General features: G+C 51.1%; 2 protein-coding genes and 1 pseudogene across 10 annotated transcripts in view; all 3 read left to right on the plus strand.

The window, feature by feature from the left end:
• Positions 1-23,630, plus strand: part of LOC311425839 (uncharacterized protein) — a 329,482-nt gene that overhangs the window by 58,450 nt on the left and 247,402 nt on the right. The window lies entirely within an intron of this gene.
• Positions 1-23,630, plus strand: part of LOC311425795 (uncharacterized protein) — a gene marked incomplete at its 3' end in the record, with an annotated part of 311,807 nt that overhangs the window by 58,296 nt on the left and 229,881 nt on the right. The gene's annotated exons all lie outside the window — the stretch shown is intronic.
• Positions 9,583-16,643, plus strand: LOC311425790 (olfactory receptor 2B2-like; annotated as a pseudogene). The gene is made up of 2 exons: positions 9,583-10,494; positions 15,672-16,643. The product of its transcript is annotated as an olfactory receptor 2B2-like (transcript).

Here is a 23,630-nt window from a genome sequence, read left to right on the forward strand (position 1 = left end):
GCAGATGATCAGACACTTCCAGGAAAGCAGGGCTCATCACACTGAAGAGTTTCTTGGAAGACAAATGCCATCATTCCCAGTATCCCCCCTTCCTCCTTTACCCCACCTTTTATTGCTGAGCGTGATGTTGCATGGTATGGACTGAATTTGGTCAGTCCTGCTCAGCTCCAGGCTCTGTCTCCTCCCAGCTTCTAATGCACCCTCAGCCTCCTTGGCGGTAGGGCAGCAGGAGAAGCAGAAAAGTCCTTGGCTCTGTGTGAGCACTGCTCCAACACATCAGTGTGTTATCACTGCTGTTTTCATCAAACATCTAAAATGTAATGTCATATGAGCCTCTATAAAGGTAATTTGCCAATAATCATACCAAAACCATGACAGCTGCCTATGCTACCCAGAAAATAACAAACAAGGCAAGATTCACTTGTCCTAAATGTGGGCATCATCTACTATTTCGGGTGGCCAAAGGAAATCTCTTTCATACTTAATAATGATTCCTTAGCTCTTAATTACCTGCACATGCCTTGAACCAATACTGGCTCCACAAATGTCAGCAGGTGTTTGCATCAGAACAACTGGCCCTACTCTCCATCACCATTAATTAGCATGGGACATGAGACAAGGAGCTCAAGTGCAAGTAATTATTTTGTGCTTGCCTGAACTGGGGCAAGAGGAACCCCACTTTGAGGGTTTGTGTGGTGCATGAGAGGGGGCTGTCTCCTTCCACCTCCAGAATGGCAAGCCCAGATTAAATGCTTTTTTTTGACTCAGTTGAATCTCTTTCCTCAGCAGCAGTAAAGGGGATCCCTCCTAGGAAAGATCATTCTTAAACATAATTCTTTGATATAAGCAATGACACTGCATGAAAGAAATGTCTCTCCCCAGCTGAGATAAGTGGTTATGTCAGTGTCTTTCACAATGGTTTCGCCTGGAGCCCCAGAGACATCTCCATGAAACAATAGTGGCAGAAAAAGAGATGTTTTGGGCTGGGTCTCTGCTGCTGACCCCCAGTCAGACTTCAGTGAGCATGCCTTTCTCCAGACAAACTGATGGGTCTCCTCTTTCACCCAGGAGAGCCCCCTTAAGGCCATAGGGTCCAGGACAGGAGAGGAGGGTCTCCTGAGTGCCCATCTGTCCCTCCCCAGCAGGAGCATTGTAACAGCTCTCCTTGTCTCTCCACCCAGCTCCGCAGGTGCTGTTCTTCTCAGGTAGGATGGAGATAGGGGACTCAACCCATACAATCCTGCCATACAGATGTGTCCATGGGAACAGGGTGCCCAAGCCCCCTTCTGACTCGTGACCCCATCCCTGGACCTGGTGATGGCAGTTCTGTACTCGGTGGTGCCTCCAGCACTGAACCCCCTCATCTACAGCATGAGGAACCAGGAGATCAAGGATGCTCTCAGGGATGTATTGGGATATGTGTTATCCCATCATCAATAACGTAGCCATCAGACTTGTAGGGTTCCCACTGTACCACAAAGAAGCAAAGCCGGTTTTGTTTTGTTTGTTTGTTTGTTTGTTTTTTGTTTGATTGATTGATGGATTCTCGTAATTATGATAATACTGTATGTGAAAAATACTGTAATTTATTCAACTTCTTCTTTCTACTAAGTGTGCCTTGTGACAGTCCTGTTGTCTGTTCCGTGGCATTCCTGGGGCTGTAGACAGGAGGCATCAAGGTGAACCAGTGTGTCACAGCTGGCCTCTTTGCTAGCAGCACCGTACCGAAAGGGGCTCTTCAGGGCCAGGAGGCTGGAGGCCTCTTCCGAAGCTGCGGTCAGCAGGAGCTGCTCCCTGAAGAGGCCTCCTGCTTCTTCTGGGGCTCTCTGTGGATGGAGGGGGACAGGTTCAGAGCCCCTGGGTGATCTGTGTAGTGGGTTTACGTTGCTAGGTTTTGGTAGCAGGGGCCATAGGGGTGGCTTCTGTGACAAGAATGCAGAAACTGCCCCATGTTACATTAGGGCCCCACTGCTGGCCAGAGCTGAGCCAATAAGCGATGTTGTCTGTGCATCCATGAGAGCACAAAAAATAAAAAAAAATAAAAAAATAAACCAGCAGCTCAGCACTCACCTGCCCTTTCTGCTCTTAGTAATAAGAGAAATTTCTATCCTCTGCACTTCCACATGGCCTTTGCTTTTTTTTTTTTCCTTCCCTTTATTTAAATGATGTAATTAGTAACAATTTTCCCTTAATAACTATTTTTCCTCTAATTAAATTATCCTTATCTCAGCCCGTGAGTTGTTTCTTTCCTTTTCTTCTTCCCTTCCTCTCCCGAGGATGGGAAGAGAGAGAACAGTTGTGGTGGAGGTCAGCTGCCCAGCAAGGTAAGACCAGTGCAGCCGGGCAGAGGGCAGGGAGCTTTTTGGGGCTTTTCTGGGGTTTTAATTCTTTTTCTCTGCATTCTGCTCCTCTATTAGATGATGCCATTTTTCTCTTTCTTTTGTACCCGAAGCTAAATGCACGCACTATCCTGGTGGTAAAGGACAGCTGAGCATGGTTTCTCTGTGTCCACATTTAAAGGACTCTTCAGCTGGAAAGCAGAAGGTTGCATGGAAGCTTGTCTTGCTTTCCTCCATCAATGCAGAGAGGTCGATACCTCAGTGTGGCTGGCTTTGTGCAAAGACTGAGAGGCGTCATGGACATTCCTGGGCAGGGAAGGTTAATCTAACCTTATTATTAACCTTATTTTTAACCTGATAAACCTAATAATAACAGAAACATTTAGAAAATGTCAATGAAAAGGAAAACCAAACCAAACCACAAAGACTAAGATCTAAACCAAAGACCTTTTATTCATTAAAATTTCAGGTTTTACTTTTTTTTTTTTTTTTTTTTTTTTTTTTTTTTTTTTTTTTTTAGGTGTGCATTTGCTTTCTTTCACTTTAATATCCTGGATCTTCAAGGGGGGGTATGGGACCTGGGGTGGATTTCTTGTCCACTTTTTTTCTTTTGAATATGAAAGTGATGTTCAGAATTGGGGTAAGATGTGGGTCACAGGGACACAGGGACAAGCAACACACAATCCTCGCACCTCTTCCTTCCCCCCTCTCTCCCTTTTGGGATGGGGAGAGAATGAAAAAAAAATAAAAAAAAAAGAGTAGTGAAAGCTTGTGGGTTGAGATAAATACAGTTTATTAGGACAGAAAAGAAAGGAAAATAAGAATAATAACGATAATAGCTGAAACCAGGACACGCATATATATAAATGCATGTATATATGAGCACATTTTCATTACCTGAAACACGTGAGTTCTGCTTATGGAACGGCAATATGTTCTTACCATGCCGGAATGGAAATCACCAAGAAGTGCACTTATTGTACAGGAAATATTGATTTTTCCCTCTCTTTGCACTACCAATATTGTCTGTTATGCTGTGTGTCCAGTCACCCTCATCATTCTGGTGTTCCCACCTCTCCTGGGTATCATAGAATGGCTGGGCTTGGAAGGGACCTTAAAGATCATGTAGTTCAAAATATTAAATGATTAAATAAAACGATTAAGCGGTTATGTCTGAAGGTGTCTTTTCAGCAGACTCCTTGGACATGTGTTCTTCCCATCGCTCTCCAGAATCTCCCTCTCTTTGCTTTTTGTTCATTCAGACACCTCCCAGCTATCTGATAAAAGTTTAGGGAGATAAAAACTATCGCCATCCTTTAGAAGTCTAATGAACTCTGTAGTGAACGCCTTAATTGTGTTTATCTCTATCCTTGCTTATCTCTCTGTGTAAAACGTTTCTTGTACAGCTGTCCCTTGTGCCAGGTGAACCTCGTTAGATGCAGTTTGCACCTGGCATGCAGTTGAGGAGAATGTTTTAAAGTTTATTGAATTGTACAGTGCTTAACTTTTGTTTGTTTGCAATGGAGAGAATCCCTTCTGTGCCTGTGTGCAGGCAGTTCTCTGGGGAAAAGAGACAGCAATTGGTGCAAAGGAGCTGTCACATGCAGCTGCAGGCCTGAGTGGAGAAGTCTGATGGGAGGAGAAGTGCTGCAAGTCCCAGGCGGCTCCTGAGAGAAATGGAGCGCTTGGGGAGGTGAGGAGCAAGGATGCCCACAGAGTGTCTGGCCTCAAGGGACTACTTTTCCAAGCTGACCACAACTCCTTAGGAGATCCTGTGCATCAATATCAGTTAGAAATGTCAGTAAACTGAATAAATAAATAAATTAGTTAAAGGAAATGCCCTTGTTCTCAATTGTTCATTGAAATCTGCCTCTTTAACTACCCTTCTGAAATCTCTCCCATTAGATGTACAAGCCCTGCATCCTTGAAGAAAATGATGGGGAGAAACAAGGCACATGAGGGCTCTCTGTATTGTAACAAGCCCCAGGGTGTATTTGGTGCTGAGTCCATGGACCTCTGATGCTGAGAGGAGATAGCACAGGCTGAACAAGAAGGTAAAGCCAGAAGAAACAGTAAAGTTTCTTGGAGTGTTAATGGGTCTCACTGAGGGCCATTAGCAACACAACCTCCCCATGGACTTGTTAGAGCAGAAATTGGAGGCAGTGATGCCAGTCAGGCAAAGACAACATGTAGGTGGCTCTGATGCTGAGTAAAGCCCTTATCCAACCAGATGCCAAGGCCTGATGCCCGGGCTCTGGGAAGGGAGCTCCTGTCCCACACATGACTCAGGACTCTTCAAGAGACAGTGGGACGTGGGGTGTGTGATGCGGAGTGAAGGACAACAGTACAACACCACCGGGGGGTACAAGAAGGCCCCAAGGTTCCAGGGCCAAGGGGACAACGTGCCTTCTCATAGGCCTCAGTGACAGACAACAGCTACAGCCAAGGGGACAAAGACCTTGGCTCTGTCAGGGCCTTCCAGCCTTGCCAGTGCCCTTGGCCGTTGTCTGTCCTACCCTGCCCCATGCCGGTGCCATTTTCCTTGCAGTCTGTAGACACCCAACCTACTTCATCACCACAGTATCTCCCTACCTCTACTGGCATCTGCTTGTCCTCACTGGCTATTTCTTGCAACACAAAGCCATGGGCTGATCCAGACTCCCTCTGAGTGACCACAGCAGTACCCTTGGAGTGATATTTCTTTCTCCTCATGACCAGGACCTCCCAAATGGCAGTTTATGGTTGGTTTCCTTTCTCATGCCCCTATCAAAAATGTGCCATCATTTCTGAAAGCAACTTTCAAGCTGTCTGGAGCTACTACTACACTGTGCCAAGCCTGTGCTTCGCCAGGCCTAGGAAGCCCAGGCCTCTTGGCCTCCACACATGATGCCTACCCCTGTCTTGGTAGACCTCCTCTGAACCCTCTTCAGACTTTATGCATTCCCAGCTGCAAGGTCAACATCGTGGCCATGAGGGCAGAAGACCCTGCTGAGAGGGAGAGGAGAGGCAAGGGGGTCTTGTTCAGTGGAAGGCATCAATGCTGGAGAGGACACAGTGGTGCTCCAGTCCCCAAGGCACAATGCTGCTCTTAGGAGTTTCCTCTCCTTCTGACCACCTCTCTGCTGTATGGAGCTGTCCCTGGGAGATGTTCCTCTGCCCCCCATCTCTTTGGTGCCAGTGTTCACAGACTCTCCCCCCCCCCCCCCTCCCCACATGCTGCACTCAGCTCTGCCCTATGGGCACCTCTTGCTTGTATGGCACTGTCCGAGGGCATCTCTGTGGTTGCAGCTTATCAGGGGGAGGCCAGACCTAATCTGACAAGGATGGAAAGAGGAAGCTGGAGTTGTCTGCAGTCTGTCTCTTGTGCAAATAATTTCTCGTTTCTCTTTTTTTTCCCTTCAGCAATTAGGAAATTGAAAGCACAGCTTCTGAAAAGCTCCCTCCTGAGAGTGTAGTCCCTGCCTTCTTCATCCTCTTGAAAGATCCCCTCAGGACAAGGGTGAGCTGGAACTGCAAGCAGCCCTCAGTTCTGCAGCACCCTGTTCATAGGAGGATGGACCTGCCCTGCTGGGGAAGGACTTGGCTCCTGACTCCAGTGAGCAGACCAAGGACTGTGTGGGTGCTACACCCAGGGAAAGTCTCATCCCTTTGTGACAGCCAAGGACAACAGGATTCGCGTCAGCGGCATACATCTGAAGCTGCCCAGAAGCATGCTTATGACCTTAGCCTCTCTGCAGTTTCTCAAAATTGCTCTCTGATAGCTCAGGGGTTCTATGGGAGAGCTGTGCCCTTCTGAGCAGCAGCACTGTGCCTCTAAGAACACCAGAGGGTGGTTGCCCTAAAGGTCAGGACGCTCAATGGGAGAGCCAGATCATTTTCCAGCACCACTGTCTGCACTGCCAGGAACCCCCCGTCTATCTCTGCTGTCATCTAGGGGAGGTTTAGGCTGGATATTAGTAAAAACTTCTTTATTTAAAGGGTTGTTAGGCATTGGAATGGACTGCCCAGGGAAGTGGTTGAGTCACCATCCCTGGAGGTCTTTAGAAAACATTTAGGTGTAGAGCTTAGTGATACGGTTTAGTGGAGGACTTGCTAGTATTAGGTCAGAAGTTGGACTGATCTTGGAGGTCTCTTCCAACCTAAATGATTCTATGATCCCCCCATCTACACCCTGTCCATGCTCACAGACCCGGTCCTATTGAGCTCATCATCAGCATTTCAATCATCTCATGGAGCAACCTCTTCATATGAGCAGGAGCTAAAGGGCAGATGCACAAACTCTGATGAGCTTGGAAAGGTGATGCTGGTGCTGTCTGGAGGCTGGCATGTGGTGCAGGCACTTGCCTGGTAAAGCTCAGAGTAACAGTTTGTGTATCTGAGCCCATTCCCTAATTGGGAGAGATGTTTTTACATCGCCACCCAGATGAAACAGAGTAAACTTGAAGCCCAGATCAAGGAAAGCAAAAACTCAAACAGGAGGCACCTTCTGTTAACTAGAAGAGTCCCTTCAGAAATGTGCTGGGCACAGCCCCGGGCACCTCAGCTGTGGCTCTGGGTCCAAGTACAGACTTGTGACAAGGAAACATGGTTTACAACGGCCCAGGATCACATGCGTGCAAAAGGTTTGCTTGTGAGCTTAGACATGCTGAGTGTTTGGCAAATCACAGCATAAAGAGCAAAGGAGAGCACCACAAAGAGAGCAAACCCTGCTGTGTCCAAGGCTGGAGAGCAGGAAGGGAATTGAGCAGTCTTTCTGGACCTCTTCTGCATTTGGTCAGCTCAATAGCTCTGCATGCTTTGAGGAGATATTGGATAAAGGCACATCCGGAGGTGTCCTACATATACGAGTCTGGTGTCCCTGTGGGCAGCCAAGGACATCCCCCTTCCCTGTCTGGCCCTCAGCTGATGCTCAGAAAAGTTCTCCATCAGAGCCTGCAAACACTGGCACACGTCTTTGATCTCCCCTGGCACCTGAGCCATCACCAAACGTCTGTGTGGGACCAGCTGTCCCCCAGGTTGAACAAAGCCCAGGGGCTCAGAGCCCACACTAGCAATTACTTTGTGTCTACCTGAGCTGAACCAAGAGCAATCCCAGATGTAGGGTGTGTAGGATGCATGGGGGAGCTGAATCCTGCTTCAGCCTGAGGGCTTCCAATTTGGGATGAGATCCTAGAATCATAGAATGATTTTGGTTGAAGGGGACCTTAAGGATCATCTAGCTCTGACATACCAGCCGTAGGCAAGGATACTTGCTACTAGGTCAGGTTGCTCAATGAAGATGCCTGCATTCCCTCAGTTGAATCACTGCCCTGACCAAGGGAAACCAGAGAAGCCTCCCTTTGTTTCTCTATCCTTTTATTATGGGTGTTCAGAGGTGAACCAGGACATCTCGTGCTCTGGTAGCACAAATCATGCTGCTGGAACCAGTCTCTGTCCTTTGTTTAGGGCAGGGCAGTTGGTGATTACTTCAGTCTGCTTCAAATCATGTTCCCCAGGGGTGACCCTGCTGCTTTTCAGGAGTTGTCATCCCTGGAGCCCCAGGGACATCTCCAGGGAGCCCGAGGGGCCAGCAAAAGTCATGCATTGGGCTTAGCCTCTGCTGCTGAGCTAGGCTGGGCTCCTGAGATGGAGGGATCTGTCTGCAAGCAAGCAGCTCTGCTGAGTCACAGCTGTACCCAGGAGCAGTTCCTCGGCATGGTGCAGCAGGGCTGGGGGTCCCAAGGGGATAAGGGAAGGGGAGGGAGGCAGAGAAAGGTTAAAGGCACTCGGGAGGATGAAGAGAGCTTACTGGAGGAAAAACATCGCAGCTCTTGAAATGGTAAGTCTCTGGCTGCAGGGCAATGCTGCTGCAGTTCCTGGAAGGATCTCCAAAGGGCAGCATAGCCCACAGATTTTGGGACCTTTCTTGAGGACTCCCAGCCCAGAGGCTCTAAGTGGAAAAGTGTGAAGTGCTGTGCAGCTGGGGGTGCAGGCAGGGGTGCTCAGGGCTATGGTGCAGAGTATGGTCCCCAGGGCGCTGCAGGGAGAAGCTGCGGGTGGAAGGAGGCCCCCTGGCAGGGCAGGGCAGGGTCATGCTGCTGCCTACAGTCTGGTCAGCAGTCTGCTTGTGTTTGTAATTTGCTGCAGTGACATTTCTGGTGCACACAGCTGTTCAGGGGCTACCTGATAAAGACAGACTCCGTGCTTTCAGTTTTCTTGGGAGCAGCTCAGCAGCAAGGGATCTGGGAGTGCTGGTTGACAGCAGGCTCACAGCAGGCTGTGAGTCAGCAATGTACCCTCATGGTGAAGAGCACAAAATGCATTTTAGGATGCATTAAACACAGCAGAGCCGCTCAGTTGAGGTGATTGTCCCACTACCTTTAGCATTAGAGCAGCCTCACCTTGAATTTTATGTGCAGTCCTTGTCTCCACTGTACAAAAAAAGTCCTTGGAAGAGTCCGGAGGAGGGCAACAACGCTGGTAAAAGGGCTGGAAGGGTCCTCAATAAATGGCTTTAACTTCTGGTTGAAAAGGTCCTTGAAGAGGTCAGGCAGTTGGACTAGAAGATCCCTACCAATTGAACTATTCTATTTGATTTGATTCAATTTGATTCTTCTATCCTGCCCTATCCTATCCTATCCTATCCTATCCTATCCTATCCTATCCTATCCTATCCTATCCTATCCTATCCTATCCGTCCCAAATGGACACAGTTCTCCATTAGAGTGATTGTGATGCTGGAAGCCACGAAGAATCAGTGGAGGTGCCAAGGCCACAGAAATGTTGTTGGGGAGATGCATGAAGGGAACTGAAATAAGCCCTTGTTGTTCGTGGTGGTTGGAAGTGGAGTATGAAGACAGGGTGAGGGGTTTGGAGGTGTGTGCTTTGAACCGGGAATCCCCTGCTATCAGCAGTACCCAGGTTCATCTCAGGTTCTGCTCTGCCCTTCTGTTGGGTGATTTGGGAATAAGAACACTGAGAAGCTCTTTGATATTGTAAGTGGATTTAATTTGAGATCACCCCATGTTCCCATAAACCTACTGCTGTACAGGACTGACCCACAGATGAATCCCTGCTCCCTCTGCCCACCTCAGCCAGCACATGCTACAGTTAATCAAGGGAGCCACAAGAAGGTCTTTGAAAGGAGAGAGGTACTTTGGGAGACTTCTGTGAGAAATGGCATAGGATTTTTTCAGAGGAACCTCTCCTAACTGGTTATTGTTTTTTCCTCCTTGTAAAGGTCCCCCATGCCCAGAGACAGCAGATGTCCAACAGCAGCTCCATCACCGAATTCCTCCTGCTGGCATTCGCAGACACGCGGGAGCTGCAGCTCCTGCACTTCGCGCTCTTCCTGGTCATCTACCTGGCTGCCCTCCTGGGCAACGGCCTCATCCTCACCGCCGTAGCCTGTGACCACCGCCTCCACACCCCCATGTACTTCTTCCTCCTCAACCTCGCCCTCCTTGACCTGGGCTGCATCTCCACCACTGTTCCCAAATCCATGGCCAATTCCCTGAGGGACACCAGGGCCATTGCCTATGCAGGATGTACTGCCCAGGTCTTCTTTTTATTATTCTTTTTTGGTGCAGAGTATTCTGTCCTCACCATCATGGCCTACGACCGCTACGTGGCCATTTGCCAGCCCCTGCACTACGGGACCCTCCTGGGCAGCAGGGCCTGTGCCACCATGGCAGCAGCTGCCTGGGGCAGTGGTTTCCTCTATGCTCTCCTGCACACTGCCAACACATTTTCTCTTCCTCTCTGCTATGGTAATGCTGTGGGCCAGTTCTTCTGTGAAATCCCCCAGATCCTCAAGCTCTCCTGCTCAGACTCCTACATGAGGGAAGCTGGGCTTCTTGTGGTCATTGTCTGTTTAGCCTTTGGTTGTTTTGTTTTCATTATGCTGTCGTTTGTGCAGATGTTCAAGGTTGTGCTGAAGATGCCCTCTGAGCAGGGTCAGCATAAAGCCTTTTCCACATGCCTCCCTCACCTGGCCGTGGTCTCCCTATTTATTAGTACTGGGATTTTTGCCTACCTGAAGCCCCCCTCCATCTCCTCCCCATCCTTGGACCTGGTGATGGCAGTTCTGTACTCATTGGTGCCTCCAGCAATGAACCCTCTCATCTACAGCATGAGGAACCAGGAGATTAAGGATGCCCTCAGGAAACTGATGAAATAATTTTTTTCAGAAGGAATGAACTTCCCAACTTCTGCATTAGACACATAACGTGGCTCATTAAAGGCACAGCTCCTATTCTAATGTATTTCTGGGTATTGTCATTTCTGGCTTTATTTTGCTTTGGTTTCAGTGTTTATTTTATCTGTGGTTTCATTCTCCTGACACTGTCCACTAAAATGTCATTAGGATTTTGCCTCTTAGCAAGTTGTGGATGCATCTTCCCTGGAAATGTTGAGATCATCAGGCTGGATGGGACTTTGTGCCACATGGTCCAGTGGAAGGTGTCCCTACCCATGACAGGGAGGTTGGAACTAGATGCTCTTTAGAGGTCCCTTCCAACCCAAAACATTCTGTGAGTCTCTGATTCTTCATCCCGTTTCTCATTCAGTGCATGGCTGTCTAGAGGAGTCCAGAGACTCCGTCCATGAGGAGTCTTGGTGAATTTAAACAAAATAAAGGACCCTTAAGTGACTTGTTGGTCTGACATTCCCCTTGTAAGCCCTTTTCTGGGGCTTTCTCTGCCTGTGTGCAGAGGTGGAGGGAGAGTCCCAGCAGAGCAGCAGTGGATAGTAGTCTGAGCGAAGAACAAGGCTTGGTAGACTCATTGCATCGTTCCTAATACGAGCCCCTGGTAGGCAACACACCTCTCTTGGGCATTCCCAAGATCAGGCTGGGAGATGGGTGCCTCAGCACCTCTCACAAGAGAGGGAGGAACTTTCACCCGTCCCTTTACTTGGTTGCAGAGGTTGTTACACGGGGAGTAGATGAGGATGGGATAGTTGGGGCCAGCGTGTTCATTGACACGATGGGTCATAGAATCGTAGAAAGGATCTGGTTGGAAGGGAGCCCCTCTCCTCCTCAATCACAAAAGCTAACCCAATCTGTTGTCAATTGCATAAAGCAGCTCCATGCATCTGAGCTTCACCTTCACCTTCTCATCTTCCCTGACACTCTCTCTGGCAGAGCCTGCATCCCTCCACTTCAGCACCGCAGGTGGCCAAGATGTGTGATCACACCCCTTAATCCAAATTCCGATGTCCCTTCACCCAAAATCATCACTGTTCTGGGACAAGCCATGAGGCTCCAGCTCGTCCTGGCTGTGCACATTTGGGCTGCAGCACCTCAGGTGTGGCACGGGGCCGAGCACAGACTTGTGGCAGGGCAGGAGAGCCCAGGGCTGTGGCGCAGAGCAGGGTCCCTGCTGTGCCCCAGGGGCTGTGAGCATGGGCAGGGAGACGATGTGACTCCTCCAGACACTGCAGCGAGAGGAGCTGGGATACCAGGACACGCAGCTTTGGGACATCCAGCTGTATCTTTGGAGTGTCTTCCTGGGCTGCAGGTTGCTCTCCGGCAGGATACGAAAGGGGAAGGACACCGCAATGCTAAGGACATATAAATGCTGCTGGATGTCTGCATGAGGGCAGCTGGAATGAGCCCTCTGCATCCCTGCTAGAAGAGCTGAGACCCTCCTTGGGTACCCTAAGAAAAGGTGATGATCCTGTTAAACTGCACTTCAACCCTCGATTCTCTGCTCTCTGTTGTATCCAGTGTCTTATCAGGGTAACATCTGAGTGCAATTATCCTCCAGCTTAAAGAGGTGTAATTGCAGAGGCCTGTTCCTTCACTTGCATACAGTTTTTGCTTTACCTGTTCTGCTCCCTTAGACTCAGCTCACTTTTCTGCTTCTATCCCCCATCCTGCTGGGGGGAGCCATTGACAGCCGTGTGGTCACAGAATCACAGAACGGCTGAGGTTGGAAGGGACCTCCGAAGATCACCCAGTCCAACCCCCCTGCCATGCAGGATCGCCTAGAGCACCTTGCCCAGGATGGCATCCACATGGGTTTTGAATATCCCCACAGAAGGAGACTCCACAACCTCTCTGTGGTGCTTAGCTGCCTATGGGGGTTAATCCAGAGCAGTCCCTTTTGGTGCCCAGCGTGCAGCTCCATGGTTTTGAGATGACAACAGATTTGATCAGAGTCTGCTAAACTGAATTAACAGCTGCTGTAGCTCTTTAGCTATGAATCGGCAGGCTCCTTTTCTTGCCACAGGGCTTGCTTGCCCTATATTTGTTCGTGACTATATTTTGCTTTTGTTGTTTGCCATATCATTTGACTCTGCTGTGCCCAGGAATGTTCTGATAGCAGCAATAGCCACGTACCTGGGCTGTCAGATGGCTAGGGCATTGCTGCTCTTGTGCTTCTGTAATGGACAGGCTTGAACTTGCATGGGTACTGGAGTCAGAGGGACTGTGGCCTGTGCATAAGTCCACGTGGGGCCATGTCTACCCCAAAGGGTCTGTGGCTATGGAGATGTCCACAGTGCAGAAGGTACTTCCCTGAAGGCACGCTGGCCAGAGGATATGTCCACACTGGGGCAGGTACATCTGGAAGCCTCTAAGGCAGTTAATAATGCTGTGCCAGAAAACACAGAAGAGTGTGTGGTGTGGATTAGTCCGTGCTGAAGCAGGAAGGCTTCTGATGGCCACGGAATAAGGCCATGGTAAAGCAGGCTCACCCTGAAGGGATTCTGGCCATGGACAAGTCCATGCTGCAGCAAGTACACCAGTGAGGGCACCACTTGCTGTCTCTGGACACATCAAGGAAAAGAGTCATTAGGGGTGGTCAGCATGGCTTCACCAAGGGGAAGGCATGCTTAACCAACCTGATAGCCTTTCATGAGGATATAACCAGGTGGATAGATGATGGAAAGGCAGTAGGTATCTTGATTTCAGTAGTGTTTGACACTGTCTCCCACAGCATCCTCACAGCTAAACTGAACAAGTGTGGTCTGGACGATTGGGTAGTGAGGTGGACTGTGAACTGGCTGAAAGGAAGAAGCCAGAGGGTTGCGGTCTATGGAACATCTCCAGGGAGCCTGAGGAGCAGCAAAATCATGCTTCGGGTTTGGCCTCTGCTGCTGAACTTAGTCAGGCTCCTGGGACCAAGGGAGCTCCTGGCAAGTGGGCAGCACCGCAGAGAGACAGCTCTGCCCAGGAGCAGCTCCTCTGCGCGGCACAGCAGGGCTGGTGGCACTGCCTGCAGGCACAGAGGGAAGATGAGCAAGGCAGAAGGGGAATAAAGGCAGTTGGGATGGTGAGAGCAGAGATGAGCTCATCACAGGAGGAATCTTCACAGACCTTTATGCTGTAAATCTTTTGCCACAGGACAATGCAGTTCCTTGAAGTGTCTCCTAGACTGGGCACATCTCTCCATGGGCAGAACCTGTCAGGGTGTCTTTTGTGGTTTCTGCAGTGTGGAGGAGGATGTGCTCCAGAGCGGGGCTTCCCTGCTGCAGGAACATTATCCTGCAAAAGAATGTAAAACTGGGTGTACCAGAAAATGTAGGAGTCTGCTTTGGATTTTCTCCTTTCAGATGGCTGCGTGGGCAGTGGGAGATGGAATTTCTTTCTCCATTCTGGAGAAGACACTGAGGCTCCAGTTCTTGCTAGCATGTTTCTGAGCATCTCCTTAGTCTCTTCACACAAAGAAATATGTTTTGCACAGTGTTCTGATGCCAGAAGATGTCTTTAAGGCAGTGCTTAGTGGGTGGGATGGATTCTGTGAGCCTGGTCAGGGAGGAGACATGGGGACAGAGAAGCAGCTGGCAGCAGGGACAGTTTCAGGCAGCAGAGAACAATGCCACCACTCAGCATCACTCTGCTCAGCTGCGCTGCAAAAGAGAGAAACGTTTGCAAGAAAGCTTTGCAAAACCAGAGCTTTTCTGTCCCATCATAGGAAGAGACCTTAGCAGCTGTAAGGATATGAATTTGAAATAAGTGGCTAATAAAAACATTCTCCAGCTCATCCTCTGGAGGCCAGGTTTTGAAGGTAGTGAACTGTCCCTCCCAGTGCTGGGTGTTACTTCAACATGGGAGGGTGTGAATACAAGGTTCCATTCTCCCTCACATAGACACTGCTATTGTCACGGCTGCGGATGTAATGCAAATGTAAAAAATCAAGTGAGAAAGAATCTGTTTCGGCTGTATGTGACAGATGAAGACTGTTCAGAAGGGCAGAGTTGGAGGAGCTGTGTCCCTCCCAAGACTCTGCCCTCTCCAAGGCAGCTGGCTGCGTGCTGACCCCACCTCACTGCACTAAATAGGGACAATTCTCACAAGGTCACTGAAGCAAATCCTTTTCACTTATCTAAAGGCAGCCAATGAAGGGAAATCCTTAGGAAAAATCTGGGCTGTTTGGCACCACTGAAGTGAAGTAGGATTGACTTGGCTGGAGTCCATGGGCAGAGCCCCTGCTGCTCATGACATATGGAACAGAACAAACCTGAGCTGTCAAAATAGAGCTGAAGGAAGGTCCCAGGGACAAAGAGAAGCCCTTGTGGAAAATTTATATGGGACATTGCATAGAATTAGCGCAGAGAATCACAGAATCACAGAATTTTCTAGGTTGGAAGAGACCTCAAGGTCATCGAGTCCAACCTCTGACCTAACGCTAACAGTCCCCACTAAACCATATCCCTAAGCTCTACATCTAAACGTCTTTTAAAGACCTCCAGGGATGGTGACTCCACCACTTCCCTGGGCAGCCTGTTCCAGTGCCTCACAACCCTTTCAGTGAAGAAGTTCTTCCTAACATCTAACCTAAAACTCCCCTGGCTCAACTTAAGCCCATTCCCCCTCGTCCTGTCACCAGGCACGTGGGAGAACAGGCCAACCCCCACCTCGCTACAGCCTCCCTTGAGGTACCTATAAAGAGCGATAAGGTCGCCCCTGAGCCTCCTCTTCTCCAGGCTGAACAAGCCCAGCTCCCTCAGCCGCTCCTCGTAGGCCTTGTTCTCCAGGCCCCTCACCAGCTTTGTCGCCCTTCTCTGCACCCGCTCAAGCACCTCGATGTCCTTCTTGTAGCGAGGGGCCCAAAACTGAACACAGTACTCGAGGTGCGGCCTCACCAGAGCTGAGTACAGGGGGACGATCACCTCCCTAGCCCTGCTGGTCACACCGTTCCTGATACAAGCCAGGATGCCGTTGGCCTTCTTGGCCACCTGAGCACACTGCTGGCTCATATTCAGCCGACTATCCACCATCACTCCCAGGTCCTTCTCTGCCTGGCAGCTCTCCAACCATTCCTCTCCCAGCCTGAAGAAGTCTGCCCTAACTTGCCTATGTCTTCTCTTTCAACAGTTCTTTCTAACCAAATATTTTCTTGAGAGTAGGGAGAGAAGATGTCCAACAGCAGCTACATCACCGAGTTCCTCCTGCTGGCATTCGCAGACACGCGGGAGCTGCAGCTCCTGCACTTCGCACTCTTCCTGGGCATCTACCTGGCTGCCCTCCTGGGCAAGCCTCATCCTCACCGCCATAGCCTGTGACCACCGCCTCCACACCCCCATGTACTTCTTCCTCCTCAACCTCGCCCTCCTCGACCTGGGATCCATCTCCACCACTGTTCCCAAATCCATGGCCAATTCCCTGTGGGACACCAGGGTCATCTCCTATGCAGGATGTGCAGCCCAGGTTTTTCTGTTTCTGTTCTTGATGACAGCAGAGTATTCTGTCCTCACCATCATGGCCTATGACCGCTAAGTGGCCATTTGCCAGCCTACTACTACGGGACCCTCCTGGGCAGCAGAGCCTGTGCCACCATGGCAGCAGCTGCCTGGGGCAGTGGGGTTCTCCACGCTCTCCTGCACACTGCCAACACGTTTTCTCTTCCTTTCTGCCAAGGTAATGCTGTAAATCAATTCTTCTGTGAAGTCCCCCAGATCCTCAAGCTCTCCTGCTCAGACTCCCACATGAGGGAAGCTGGGCTTCTTGTGGCTAGCGTCTGCATAGTCTCCGTGTATTTTATTTTCATTGTGCTGTCCTATGTGCAGATCTTCAGGGCTGTGCTGAGGATCCCCTCTGAGCAGGGCCGGCACAAAGCCTTTTCCACGTGCCTCCCTCACCTGGTCATTGTCTCCCTGTTTCTGAGCACTGCCATGTTTGCCTGCCTGAAGCCTTCCTCCCTCTCCTCCCCAGCTCTAATTGTGATGGTGTCATTTATATACTCGGTGGTGCCTCCAGTAATGAACCCTCTCCTCTACAGCATGAGAAATAAGGAAATCAAGAACGGCATAAAGAAAGTGATTTCGTGGATATTTCTCAAGGGCAATAAACATCCTACCTCTCTTGACAAGTGTCTGTGACAAATCTTAGTATCTGATTGCTGTCCTTTGCTTGGTTTATCTTTTATTATTTCTTTTATTATTTATTATTATACTTTTTTATTGTTATTATTTTTGTTCTTATTGTTATTGCTGGTAGTTATTATCTATCATAATACATATTATATTCTAATACAATATCATAATTATTGCTGGTAATTATCTTATTGTTATTGCTGTTCTTATTGTTATTGCCTGATGCCTCTGCAGCCAGCTCCTTACCTGCCTTCCTGTCTGTCCTTTCCTATACTTCTCACTGGAGATTTTCCACTGAGGTGGGGCATGGCTGAAAATGAGAAAGGAGAACAGAAGAAAACTTCTTGTTCTTTATTTTGGAAATCTTCTCGGTTAGACTATAGTGACAGATTCTCTCTAATCAACCACACAAGAGCAGGAGAATTAGGGTAAGTTATGCAGAGGCTTGTCTTGTTAGGGCATTGTGCATTTTCATAAGCTCTCTGGTGCCAAGTTCCTGAACTGCAGCTGCTGAGGGGAGATTGAAGAAGCCTCTGAAGATGGCAGTTGATCAGTTCATCAAGGACTGTATCCCGTGGGAGGACCCCACAGCACAGGGGACGAGAGTGACCGAGAAGGAGCGGCAGAGAAGAAGTGCTGCAGACAGACCATAATGCCCACTCCCCTGTGCCCCTGCACCGCTCGGGGGGAGAGGTGGAAGAGGGTGGATGGGGGGAAGGTGCTTTTGGTTTCTTTCCTTTGTTTCTCACTTCTCTAGCTTGTTAGTAATAAGCAATAAATCTTACTGTCTCTCTATGCCGAGCCTGTTTTGCCCGTCATGATAATTACCTGGTGATCGCATTGTCCTTATCTCAACTTTGAGCCCTTTTCATCGTATTTTCTGCCCGTTCCTCTTTGAGGATGGGGAGTGAGAGAGTGGTTGTGGTGGAGCTTGGCTGCCCACTCGAGTGGAACCACCACAGCCCTTCTCTTCAGGGCAAAAAAAACCACCAAACTATTCTTGAGCGCCCAAGCTCTTCTCTTTTGGGCACAAACCCTTCCCTTTAGGTCCCAAGCCCTTCTCTTCAGGGCCCAAACCATTCTCTTTAGGGCAAAAAAAAACTATTATTCAGGGCCCAAGCCCCTTTCTTTAGGGCCGAAGCCCTTCTCTTCAGGGCCCAAGCCCCTCTCTTTAGGATGCAGAGTCTCATTTTGGGGGACTGAATCTCCACAGTAAGCCCCTATCCCTCTTTGAAGCAGGCATGGCCTCATTTGTAGGGTATAATGAGACCTCTGAGAGAGCAAGGGCTCGTTGTAGGACCCAAATCCTCATTTCAGGACCCCAAAGCACCACGGTGGGGTCCACAGTCCCAGTTTTTGGTTTGGGATTTCAGAGTGTCCGTCTGAGCACCCACAGCCACATTTTAAGGGCCCAGACCCTCATTTTTAGGACCCCAAACCTTCTTTTAGCATCCAGGCCCCATCTTAAGGGTCCACGGCTCCCAGTTTCACCATCCAAAGTCTGGCAGTCTGCATTGGGGTGACGTGGCAAGGGGGTGGCAGCAGGGCATACCCCCAGATTGAAGGATAAGGGTGTCCACTGTGCCCCCCAGGAGCCCCAAGACCCACCTACTGGTGTGACTGGTACAGGAAAAGGATGAGTGAGGGGGACCCCAGTGCGCCCAGTGCCCCTAAACACTCCTAATGGTGCAGCTGGAGCACCATTAGCCTTCGTTTTGGAACCCAAAGCCACATTTAAGTGTTCACATCCCCACTGTAATAGCCCAAAGCTTCCTCTAAGGATCCGAACCCGAAACTGCTTTTTAGAGCCCAATGCATCAGTTTTAAGATCAAAGCATCTGTTTTACTATCAAAACCTCAAGTTTGGATCCAGACCCTGCTTTTTATGGCCCAAATACTATAATTTTTTTAGATCAGTATTATTTCCAGTCTCCTATACCTCATTTTGGGGTCCAAAACTTCCTTCAGAGGGCCTCCACCATCAGTTTTAGAGCCTCATGCCTCCTATTTAGGCCCCTTCTTCCCTTTACGCCCCAAACCCCTCTCTTTAGGACTCAAACCCTTCCCTTTAAGGCCCAAACCCTTCCCTTCAGGGCCCAAATGCTTCTCTTCAGGGCAAAAAAAAAAAAAAACAAAAAACAAATTCTTCAGGGCACAAAACCCTTTTTGAGGGCACAAACCTTTATATTTAGGGCCCAAGCCCTTCTTCTCTTCAGGCCCCAAACCCTTCTCCTTACGCTCCAAACCCTTATCCTTAAGACCCAAACCCTTCTTCTCCTTAGGCCCTTCTTCTCTTTAGGGCCCAAACCCTTCTCTTTAGGGCCCAAACCCTTCTCCTTAGGGCCCAAACCCCATCTCTTTAGGGACCAAACCTTTCTCTTTAGGGCACAAACCCCTCTCTTTAGGGCCCAAGCCCTTCTCTTTAGGCCCAAACCCTTTTTTTTGGCGTCAAACTGTTCTTCCCTTTATGCCCCAAACCATTCTCTTTCGGGCCTAAACCCTTCTTCTTTTTAGGGCCCAAACCCCTCTCTTTCAGGCCCAAACCCCTCTCTTTAGGGCCGAAACCCCTCTCTTTAAGGCCCAGACCCTCTCTTTAGGGCCCAAGGCCTTCTCTTTCAGTCCAAGACCTTCTCTTTAGGGCCCAAACCCCTGTATTGAGAGCTCTAACCCTTCTCCTTAGAGCCCAGGCCCTTCTCTTTAGGGCCCAAGCCCTCTTTAGGGCCCAAAAGCCTCTCTTTAGGCCCCAAACCCTTCTTCTCCTTAGGGCCCAAATCCTTCTTCTATTCAGGGCACAAAACCTTCTCTTTAGGGACCAAACCTTTCTATTTAGGGCCCAAGCCCTTTTCTTTAGGGCACAAACCCCTCTCTTTAGATGACAACCCTTCCTATTTGGCCTCAAACTGTTCTTCCGTTTATGCCTCAAACCGTTCTTTTTTGGGCCCAAGCCCTTCTTCTCTTTCGGGCCCAAGCCCTTCTTCTCTTTCGGGCTCAAACCCTTCTCTTTTGGGCCCATACCCTCTCTTCAGGGCCCAAGCCCTTTTCTTTAGGGCACAAACCCCTCTCTTTAGACCCCAACCCTTCAATTTCGGCCTCTAACTGTTCTTCCGTTTATGCCCCAAACCCTCTGTTTCACACACAAGCCCTTCTCCTAAGGGCCTAAGCCCATTTCCTTTTGCCCCTAGCCCTTCTTCTCTTTAGGGCACAATCACCCCCCCGCCACCCCATCCCCTTTAGGCCCCAGTCCTTCTTTGTTGGCCTCAAACTCTTCTTCCCTTTAGGTCCCAATGGACTAACTCCATAAAACGCTAACTCCTTTCTGATTTCCTCTACGATGTGAGGGGACGCTGGGGAAGGTGTTATTCTTCCAGCTTTATCCTTTGCTCGTAGAGGACCTGAACAGAAAGGAGCAAGTTCACTTTGGCACCAGTGCAATTTGGAGAACCCGGGCATAGTCTGTGAAGTCAGTGAAATGACTCCCCAGCCCTGGGAGACCAGCTGCGCTTCAACGCGGGAAGCAGCCGAGGATCTGGCAAAGCCCTCCATGGGGACACTTCTGCAAGCAAAGACCCGTGAGAACTTTCTGTCCCATCGCCATCTACATCAATAGCTCAGTAGGAGAGCATATCAGGCCTCGTGCCTTGACAGGGCACACACACGTGCCAGTCTGTACCCTCCCACCTGCAGAGATGCTTGGCTGACATTTGGGCTTTGAGCTGGCAGCTCTCAAAGGAAATCAAAAGCCACAACTTACCCACGCCATCTCCCAGAGCTACTGTCCTGGAACCCATCTGGGAACCTGCATCACCTTTGCCTTCGGTCCCATCTGTAAACACAAGAGGATAGAGCCCCTCCCGTGAACTGCATCAATATACTCCTTCTGACCGGAGTGACAGAGAATGCAGTTCAAAGAGGGGACTGCTCCACGGCACTCTTCTCTCCCTGCCACTCAAGAGCATCTTGCAAACAGTTGCTGGGTGCCTGCAGTGGCACCATGCTGCTACAAAACTAAGCATGCGTGGAGCTGCCCGGAGAAGGGCCCTCCCCGTGCCCACCCCAGATCTCAACTCAACCGCAAGGTGCCTGCTGGCTCTGCAGCACCTAGATGCTCCTTCCTTCCGCTGACTTACTTGGCGGATTGCCCTGAGGCCCGTGGACCACATCAAGCTGAGGTGTCCAGTAGCCAGGACCTGCGAGAACTGCTGCAATCAAACACAAAAGAGAAACATTGGCCTCGCATGGTGTGATCTACCTCTTCCTTAGTGAGCTGCAGCGACTGGAGGGGGCTCACGCAATGAGGAGGGACCCAGGCACGAGCCAGAGCCAAAACTCACTGATTTGGCCGCCTCCAACACCGGATAAGCACGCAGCACGCAGCAGGCAACTGTCACAAGCAGGAGGAGAACCAAGAATGCCGCAGCGCCTTCTATGCAGTAACTTCGGCAATGTTGGGGCTTTGCAGCGTTTGCACTGTTCTCCCCATCCACGCCTGGAAGAACAATTGTGGACATTGCTGCATCCTGTGCACTCCTGGTAATCCCACAGGAGGTCTGACATTGCCAGGAAGTGTTCTTTTTCATTTGGGAAGCATCTTTGAGCAAGTGAAAATCCTCAGGCCGCAAATGCTTCCTGAGGTTCAGCAGAAGCTGGGGCATCTGTCAAAGTCATTGCAACTCGGTGCACATGGAGCCTGCCTTTTGACTCTCAGCTTTGTTTTCCCTCCATCCTTTGTTTTCCCTGCCATAACGCTGTGAGCCCAGTGTCTCATGTTTGCTCCCCCTGCTCTCTGGAGTTCGAAAAGTTCTTAGGTGCTTGCCCACCTTTGCTGCTCGAGGCACGCTCGGAGCCTGAGGGACAAAACTGAAGAAAAATCAGGAGCCCAGGAGAGCCAGTGAGGCAGTGCCCCATCTGCACTGGGTCAGGGCATCACTCTGGGCCACAGTCCACAGGAGGGGTCCCGTTTCCCAGCGTCTGCTCCATGGGCTTCACATGGCCTCTTTCCCCCAAGAGCAAAGTTCCAAAATCCCTGGGAATGGGATGTGGCCATGCCCCACAAGGAGCCCCTGCACCCCACAGGCTCCTGCTTGCTGCAGGCCCTCATCCAGCCCAGACCCCCGGCACCCCTCCTCCTGGGGCCTCCGCTCGCGGGGCAGCTGCTCCCTGCTTCCTGGAACCTGACCAGGAGCGGGGGGCAGCCGCCACTCCCCTCAGGGGACACCGTGCTGTTCCCCAAAGATGAGGGGACCCAAACCCCAGTGCCACCCCTCCCTCAGACCACTCTGGCTCCACCAACCTGTGTTGAGGTGGCACCCGATGGGGAGTCTGCAGCAGTGGCACAGCCCCTGCTGGAAGTTTTACTGGCAGTTTTCTTCCTATCACCAAAGATTTTAAGCTCCAATTCTTCTTCCCTTGAGGAGAGCTGAGCCGTGGGAGCGTTGGCATGGGGCACCCTGGCCAAAATCGGCCATCCGGGCAGTGTCAGGACCTGCCTGTGAGGAGGGCTGGCTGTGGGGAGGATCAGGATCAGGAAGGGCCCGGGCCTGTGTGTGGCTGTGGCACAGCCACTTTGAACAGGGGGGGTCTCGGCTGAGCGCTGTGCAGGGTCAGTGGCGCGCTCACAGCCCTCCTGTCTGCTCCTGCTGTGCTGCTCCCCAGCTCCCTTCCCCTGCGTTCCCTGCATGGCGGGCACAGTCTGGCTGACCCCCAGCACCGAGGACCCTCAGGGGTACTTCTCCATCCAAGTCCTGCTGCGGGTCCCTGGGTATTGCTGTACTAATGACCCGGGCTGCTGTGCTGTATGATCTGATATTTATTGAAGCTGCAGCCTCAATAAAGCGGGGGTCAGTAATTGCCCCAGGCTGCACCCCGGGGGGGCCTCCCCCAGCCCTTGAAGGAGGGTGGGGGGCCGTGGGGGTGGTGTCCGTGCCCACGAGGACTGGGGGGCGCTGGGCCGGTCGCACGCCTTCCGTTTGGCTTGTGCCGGGCGTGGGGGCCGCGGAGGCCGGGCTGGTGGCAGGCGGGCAGGTCTTCCAGGCACTGAGGGTGGCCGCTGGCGTCGGGCCTGGCTCTCAGGCCTAGCACGGTGCTCAGGCCTCCTGGACGGGCTCAAGGAGCGGCCACGGCTGTCGCTCTGGGCTGCCTGGGCTGCGGCGAGGCGCCTGCGGGGACAGGAATTGCTGAGGCCGTGCTGCGGCTGCGGTGCCAGGCGGGTGCGAGGCAGCGGGGTGCAGGCACGCGGCTGTACGTGAGCTGTGGGCACGCAGTGCTCTGTGCAGAATTTGGGGCGCCATGTGCCCTGGGCTGGGATTCTGCTCCCCTCCACAACATTCCCCGGCTCGTCTCCTCCCCAGCGCCTCACCGGCCATCCTCACCTGCCTGCTCTGCACGTGCTGTCCCAGGAAGAAGACCTGGCCCCCGCAGAGACAGGCTTGCAAAGCTGGGCTCAGCATGGCCAGGCCCCAAAAGCCACCGTCTGCCCTTCCCCAGAGCGCCTGGCAAGGACCAGCACTCAGCTCCCTGCCTGGCCCTGGCCCTGGCCCTGGCCCTGGCCCTGGCCCTGGCCCTGGCCCAACAAGGCGGCAGCCTCGGCTCACTGTTCGGTGAGGTGCTGCCCATCCACTCTTTGGGATGTGTAATTAAACACACAAGCCCTGTCTGTGCTGAAGACACGCATGCTGGCAGAGCTCAGGTGCGGCTGTGACACATTAGATGCCACTCTCCAAGGGAAAGAATTTGGGGGGGGAAGAGATGGAGAGGGAGTGCGGAAACAACAAGTCACTGATTTTTCTGCCTCCAACGCCGGATAAGCACACAGCAGGCAACCGTCACAAGCAGGAGGGGAACCAAGAATGCCGCAGCGCCTTCTATGCAGTAACTTTGCAAATGTGGGGGCTCTGCAGTGTTTGCATTGTTCTCCCCATCCACGCCTGGAAGAACAATTGTGGACATTGCTGTGTCCTGTGCACTACCGGGAATTCAGGAGCCCAGGAGAGCCAG

The sequence above is a fragment of the Aythya ferina genome, assembly GCF_964211825.1.
Source record: "Aythya ferina genome assembly, chromosome: 34".
NCBI classification, from domain to species: Eukaryota; Metazoa; Chordata; class Aves; order Anseriformes; family Anatidae; genus Aythya; species Aythya ferina.